General features: G+C 40.1%; 1 pseudogene; it reads left to right on the top strand.

The window, feature by feature from the left end:
• The first annotated feature begins 270 nt into the window (after window positions 1-270).
• Window positions 271-4,805, top strand: LOC147928204 (uncharacterized; annotated as a pseudogene).
• The last annotated feature ends 3,234 nt before the right edge of the window (window positions 4,806-8,039 follow it).

Genomic DNA, 8,039 nt, shown 5'->3' with positions numbered 1-8,039 from the left:
CCTCTTTGGGATGATTTTTTGGTAGGTCGGTTTGCCTCCACGGCTCCTCATATTGCGAAGATTCATGTTATCGTCAATAAGATCTGGCCGCTAGGTAACAAAGACGTCCGAGTTGATGTCTTTGAAAACTCTGCCACTTCGGTTCGATTTCGTATTCGTGATGAGTCTACGCGACTTCGAGTACTACGACGTGGAATGTGGAATATTGCAGGTGTTCCTATGATGCTGACTAAGTGGTCTCCTCTTCCTGAAAACGCTCAGTCGGTGATTACCTCCATGCCCTTGTGGGTTACCCTCAAGAATGTTCCCCACTCTCTGTTCTCTTGGGAGGGGCTTGGTTTCTTAACCAGTCCCATCGGTAATCCTTTACGACTACACCCTGACACTGAACTCTACAGTGAGTTTGATGAGGCAAAGGTTTTTGTTGAGGTCAACCTCACACGTTCCTTGCCTAGTATGTTCCGGTTTCAGTTGACTAAGGAGGAGGATGCTACTGTCGAGTTTTTGTATCCGTGGCTTCCTCCTAGATGCTTGCGGTGTCAAAAGTGGGGCCATACTAGTGAGGGTTGTGTTTCTGATGCTATCTCTCCAACTAAAGCTCCAGTTCCAGAGGTTGAGGAGGGTGAGATTGTTCCTCCCGTGACCCAACAGTCCACCATTCCTCCTCCTCCGGTTCAACAGATTTCGCCTAGTGCTAGCCCAGTGGTTCCAAACTCAGCTGGCTCATCTGCAGCTGGGGTTCCCCCTCCCCCTGTCATGGATGATCAAGCTGGTTGGTCCGTTGTCTCTCCTGGTAAAGGTTGTAAAAGCTCCGAGAAAACTTCAAACTCTTTGGCTGTAAACCAGGCTACAATATTGGCTTCTTCTCGTTTCTCTGTTCTTGGTGATGCAGGGGAACCCCCTGTGGATCGCACTGAGTCCGAGGTGGTTACGGACAAATCTACTTCATTGGTTCCCATTGTGGAGAATGTTCCGGGTCGTGGTGGCGATACGAAACAGGGCACCGAGTCAGCCTCGTCTCGTGCTTCTTTACCGCGACAATCAAAACTCTCAGCTAAGTCCTCTACGGAGTCTCTTTCTCAGCCGCCTAAGGGTGCTCCCCTTGGCATCTCGAGTAAGAAGAACTCCCGGCGACGTCAGTAATGTCTGGTTTTTCTGGAATGTACGTGGTTTCAACAAATCTAAAAAACATTCTGTTGTTCGTGATTGGGTGCAAGCTGAATCCCTACAGTTCGGATGCTTACTTGAAACGCGTGTCCAGGAAAACAAGGCTCCTCGAATCATTTCTTCGGTGTTTCGAGGTTGGTCGTCAATAACGAATTATGAATTCAATCATCTTGGTAGAATTTGGGTTGTTTGGAAGGAGGATGTACGAGTTACACCAGTCTTTAAGAGTGGTCAAGTTATCACTTGCTTTGTTCTTATGCCTGGAGATACTCATGAGTTTTTTTTGTGTCTTTTGTGTATGCTTTGAACCTTGCTGAGGAAAGAAAAGAGTTGTGGTCTGATCTCAAGTACCATCATGACTCTCCACTTTTCTCCAATAAACCATGGCTCATTATCGGTGATTTTAATGAGACTCTTGATTATTCTGAGCACTCTAACCATGAGGACTCCCCCTCTGTTACGTGTGGTATGAAGGATTTTCAAGAGCTGGCTCGACATTGTTCTTTCTCGGACATGCTCTGTCATGGTCCTCTGTTTACATGGGGAAATAAGAGGGATGCAGGGTCTGTTTGCAAAAAATTGGATCGTGTTTTGGTCAGTGAGGCTTGGAGCCGTCGCTTTGCTGACACTTATGGTGTTTTTAACTCTGGAGGCTGTTCTGATCACCTTCGGTGCCGTTTTACTGTCGGTACACATGTTATTAAACCAAGGAGGCCATTTAAGTTCTCTAATGTCCTTATGTCTTTCCCTGATTTTCAACCCACAGTAAAATCTTTTTGGGATAGCACTGATCGCCTGTTCCACTCCACATCTGCTATGTACCGGTTTGCCAAGAAGCTCAAGGCTCTCAAGCCCATTCTGCGTGCATTAAGTCGCCAAAAATTATGCAAGCTTTCAGAGTAGGTGGAGGAGGCTCATCGGGTTCTCTATGATCGGCAAACCACCACTCTCTCTAATCCTTCTCCGGTTGCTATTGCGGCGGAAGTTGAGGCTTTCCAGCGCTGGGACCATGTCTCTGATCTTGAGGAGAGTTTTTTGCATCAGCGTTCTAAGATGCATTAGATGTTAGTTGGGGATAAAAACAACAAGTTTTTCCATTCTACAATCCGTTCCAGGCAAGCTCTCAATGCCATTAGGGAGATCACATGCTCGGATGGTACTATTGTGAAAACTCAGTCTGAGATTAAAACGGAGGCTGTGAGGGTTTTCCAGGTTTTTCTCACACAAACTCCTTCCGATTACAGTGGTATTGATGTTACTCAACTGGAGCAGTTGATACCTTTTCGTTGTTCTGATGTCGATCATGTTGGTCTTCTCAAAATGGTCTCTGCGGAGGAAATACGCACCACTCTTTTTAAGATGGCATGGTGTAAGGCTCCTGGGCCTGATGGGTACAATGTTGACTTCTTCAAGCAAACTTGGCCAATATTGGGGGATGATTTTGTTGTTGCTGTTCAGTCTTTCTTCCTCAAGGATTTTCTCACTAAAGGGGTTAATTCAACAATCTTAGCTCTCATACCTAAGAAGTCTGATTCCAAGGAAATGAGGGACTATCGTCCAATTTCCTGCTGTAATGTGTTGTACAAGGTTGTATCAAAGATTATTGCCAATCGTCTGAAGTCTATTCTGCCATCGTTCATCGCTCCTAACCAGTCGACCTTTATCAAGGATAGACTTATGATGGAGAATTTGCTGCTTGCTTCAGAACTGGTGAAAGATTACCATAAAGAGTCAATCTCTTCCCATTGTATGATGAAGATTGACATCTCCAAGGCATTTGATTCAGTCCACTGGCTTTTTTTGCTCAACATCCTCAAGGCTATGAATCTGCCTGCTGTCTTTATCCATTGGATTGAGCTCTGCATCAGTTCGGCTTCTTTCTCAGTTCAGGTAAATGGAGAGCTAGCTGATTATTTCCAGAGTACAAGAGGGCTCCGCCAAGGGTGCTCTCTCTCTCCATACCTCTTTGTCGTTTGCATGAATGTCTTATCTCTTATGCTTGACAAAGCTGCTGTTGATCGTCGCATCGGTCACCACCCTCGCTGTAAGTCCCTTAGTCTTACCCACCTCTGTTTTGCCGACGACATTCTAGTCTTCACGGATGGGAATTCTTGCTCTGTTGCCGAAACTCTGGTTGTGTTTGAACAGTTTGCTGCCGCCTCTGGTCTTAAAATCAGTTTAGAGAAGTCTATTCTTTTCATGGCTGGAACCACGCCTCAACAGCAACAAGATATCCTTCAACACTTTCCGTTTGCGGTGGGTTCTCTTCTTGTCCGCTATTTGGGCCTTCCTCTCCTTACTAGGTCGATGACTGCGTCTGATTACTTACCTCTTCTTGAGCGTATTCGCCAACGCATCACCTCTTGGACGGGTCGATTCCTCTCCTTTGCGGGTCGGCTCCAACTCATCAAATTTGTGCTCTCTAGCCTTACCAATTTTTGGCTATCTGCTTTCTGCTTACCAAAGAAGTGTCTGCAGGAGATCGACAGTTTGTTATCGGCTTTCTTGTGGTCAGGTCCGGATCTCAACTCGAAAAAAGCAAAGGTTTCCTGGGTTGATGTGTGTAAGCCTACGGCTGAAGGAGGGTTGGGGCTTCGCCGTTTGCATGATACAAACACGGTTAGCATTCTCAAACTTACTTGGCGGCTTCTCTCCGCACGTTCCTCTATGTGGGTCTGTTGGGTTAGCAGCAATCTGCTCCGTACTGACTCTTTCTGGTCTGTTAATGCTACGAGTGTGAGTGGTTCATGGATGTGGAAAAAGATATTGAAATACCGCAACTTAGCCATGACTTTTTACAAAGTGGAGGTCATCTCTGGGCGTGACACTTCCTTTTGGTTCGACAATTGGAACTCCCTCGGGCAATTGTTTGCTCTGTTTGGGTCTCGCGGTTGCATTGACATGGGGATTTCTAAACAGAGTACAGTGGCGGAGGCACTTACTTTGCACCGCAGGCGACGGCATCGTACAAAGCTCTTGCTCCAGCTTGAGGACGTGCTTCAGTCCTTACGTCCTTTATTGCAGCCTCATGGCTGTGATCGACCTCTTTGGCAGCGTCAGAATGCCTCCTACAAATCCACTTTCTCCACATCTGATACTTGGCATTTGATTCGACAACAACACCCATCTTGTGCTTGGTCTAGAGGGTTTGGTTCACTCACTCTACGCCAAGATACTCCTTTATTACTTGGCTCGCTTTTCAAAATCGACTCTCGACGGGTGATAAGCTAGTTCAGTGGAATGTTGATGCTAATGGTGCATGTGTGCTTTGCCAAGGTCATCAGGAAACCCGCAACCATCTCTTCTTCGCTTGTTCGTACTCCTCTCAAGTATGGTCCACTCTGACTAGTACTATGCTGGGGACTAAGTACACTGTTGTTTGGGATCAGTTGGCTACTCTGCTTCTTGACACCTCCCTCCCTCGGCTCCACTTGTTTGTTCTTCGTTACGTTTTCCAGACTCTGATCCACAGTCTTTGGCGTGAACGCAACGCAAGACGATATGGTGAAACTCCATCTCCCCCCTCCAGTCTCTGTCGATTCATTGACAAGAGTGTCCGTAACAGGTTGCTCGCTTTGACGACAGTTCCCGGCTATGAGCTTGGTCTCCAGCTCTGGTTTCAAACCCACCCCATCTAATATATAGTCTATCACCTTTTTTTTTGCTCCTCTGTTTCTAGTTTCAGCTACAATGTTGCATTAAGTTGTAAAACAGTCTTTTTTTGGTGAATATAATTTAACATTCATACAAAAAAAAAATATATTTGTCATAAGATGAAGCATTTAAGTATAATTGTCTTGTGTCAGTCAAATTTTATAAGTTTGACAGTTAAAACTAAAACTTCATTAAAACACCGAAATATACTTTATTATGTGACCAATTGATCTTTAGTATCGTTTGGCTTAATTATGCATATATGCATATTGTACACGAGGAACGTGTATGTGTATTGCGCATATTAAACTAAATTATGTATTAGCTAACTAAATTGTAACAGTCAACTCCAAGTTATTAGTAGTTGCAATAATAGATAATTAAGGTGAAAAGACATCTAAATCATGATTTTATTGTTTACGATTTCAGTGACGCGATTTTACAGAAATTTCAAAGCTCTTATCATGAAAATATTTTCTTAATTTTTTGCTTTTTACAAAAGAAAGAAAAAAAGTTATTCACTGGTAATAATAAATCGATTGAAAATTTAGTTCAACTTCATGGCAGTTTAGAGCTAGTAAATGGTGATAACTGATAGATTAAATTATTTTATTTATAAAATATATTCTTTGATTATATTTTCTTGGTATCATTTCTAAGAGAAGGTTTAAGTCCAAGTATATGATCATAAAAAAGAATTTTCTTATTATTTAGAATAATCTAAAGAAAGTAAATGACTAAAAGTCTATAAGAGAATATAACGACTTAATTCCACTTATAACCAAGATTATAATAAAAGATATTATCATTGTTGGAAATATAGAAGAGAATATATATTCTACTTGTCATAAAATATTGTTGTCATGTAGATACAATATAATGAAAAATATATTTTTAAAATTTTATAATTTTGTTATTTGTGAATGAGTAAAATTATGAGATGTTGATGTGAATCACATCCTATTGGGCTGGTCTATTCTTTGAAGTGAATATGACTTTATGCTATAAGTGGTTTCCACTAACCACTACATTATTAAGAAGTAGTAGAGAAAGTATTGAAAACTCTTGAAGAGTATATATATTATTGTCTATGGGAACACAATTTGATATTAATGTGTTATAGTCTCTCAATTAGTCTTAAAGTCAAAAGGGTGTAAGATATAATACATGACCCAATTTGAAAATATTATTGATTACAGAGTGGGATTCAAATCAAGATTGATAGACATGAAGTGTCATCATCTCGAAGAGGAGAATTAGTGAATCACACATACAGAGGTGATGAAACAAATATAATATTATGTTCACACCCAAAATGAGTTTAATCACTCATATGAAAGAGCAAATCTTAAGGATTTGAAAAGTAATCATGTTGGGACAAAAAGTGAAGAAAATACTTTGAAATCATAAGTATTATTACCCAAGACAATAAAAGTATTGAGAGATTACATGCATTATCTAGAAGATGAAATGCATTATAAAAATCTCACTGTTTGGCATGACCAGTTAAGCCATTCCGGTTTAGTAATGATGCGAAAGAAAAATCAGAAATTTCTGAAAAGATTCATTAGAGAACCTAAAGAGTTTTCCTAGTGTTATGTGTGCTGCTTTACAAAGCAAGCCGATTATATGGCTTTCACCGACCCCATGAATTTGGATAATGTCAATTTTCTGGTACGTATACAAAGCGATATTGTGGACTGATCATCCAATATATATGTTTGTTATTAACTTGCAACATGGAGTTTGCGAGAGTATTTGGTTAATTGACAATGGTTGTGAAACCATGCAAGTAGTTGACATAAATGACTCTATATGTCAAGTAATTCGCATCATGCCAACGAATAATCATGAGTACTCCCCACTATAATTGGTTTGGGTGAAAAACCAGATATATTCCATCTAAATGTGTTTATACATGTTAAGTTGCTCCACCACAATGATTAAGATGGGTTTTGAAAGAATGTTGGAAATATATTGGATATCGATCTCTCTTGATGATTGAATATCTCGAGATGCAGAGACTGTTGGTTCAGTGAGTCAGTCTTTCAAACATGAGGGGGAGAAAATAAACAGCTAGTAAAGAAATATATTGAGAGAAATTATCTTGATCCTCGTACTTTGAAATGTGCGCTAGAAATTGAAAAGATAATTTATTGGCAAAGTTTGCAGAAGATGCTAAAGGCATGCAAGAGCCATTTTCTGACCTTAAGTGAAAATTCTCATATATCAGCTGTGCTCCAATTAATGTCCTAGAAGGATAAGATCAACTGCTAGTAAGTCTAAAGATCGCATGATGTGTGATAGACTTATGGTTCCAAATATAAGCATCTTCGAAAAATAAAAGGAGCATAATTTAATCTGGCACCGAGGAAGCAAAGAGTTATGAAAAATCTCTAGAAGAGACTTAGACATGAGTAAGAAAGAGATTCAGGTACATGAGAATCATAATGAAAGGAAATCTCAACAAGTTGAGTCATGTCTAGAATAAAAAGGAACCAAAAGGCAAATCGACGTCGTAAATATGTTTGCATGCAGTGTTGCAGTTGATGATGTTATGGATAAAAATCGAGGATCATAAACCGCGGTTAATCGAAAGTTTTAATGCAAAGTGTACACAAAGAATGATTGGTTAATCATTGAAAGAAATAGCTATGAAATAGTTCAAATCTCTTCAAGAGATAATATTTGGACTTGTAGTCCTTACACTTGAAAGTGTAAAATGAGTGGGACATAAGGGGATCTTTATGAGAAATAAAGTGCATTTAGTAGTACAATGATTCTCATAAATACTTGATATTTATTATGAGAAATGCACTCTCATATGGTGGAAGCAACTATGTAGATCCCTTATGAGTTTGAAAATAAGGCAAGACTTGATTTAGTCTATTTAGAAGGTTTTCAAACTATAAGAGATATCCCTTAAAGTAAATTTCTTGCTAATTATATTGCTAGAAGCAATACTTTATAGTTCTCGAGAATATTGTAAAAGCAAAAAAAAGTCTTGATGCCTTTTGACACCTTTGGAGAGATAAGGGTGAGAGATTACCTCTATGAGAGTAACCTGGGTGTAGATCATTGTTGTTGATCTTAGGAATCTCATAATAAGTTGAAAACAAATCGGGAACAAGCTAAGTGAAAATCTTAGGGTTGTGTGAATCCGAGATTGAACACTAATTGTAATTGTGTTCAAGAAGTATTTTCAAGAAAGTTTGAGG

The sequence above is a fragment of the Camelina sativa genome, chromosome 14 (genome assembly GCF_030686135.1).
Source record: "Camelina sativa cultivar CO46 ecotype springtype chromosome 14, ASM3068613v1".
NCBI classification, from domain to species: Eukaryota; Viridiplantae; Streptophyta; class Magnoliopsida; order Brassicales; family Brassicaceae; genus Camelina; species Camelina sativa.
Note: the sequence above shows the minus strand (reverse complement) of the source record. Positions and strands in the feature narration are given on the sequence as shown.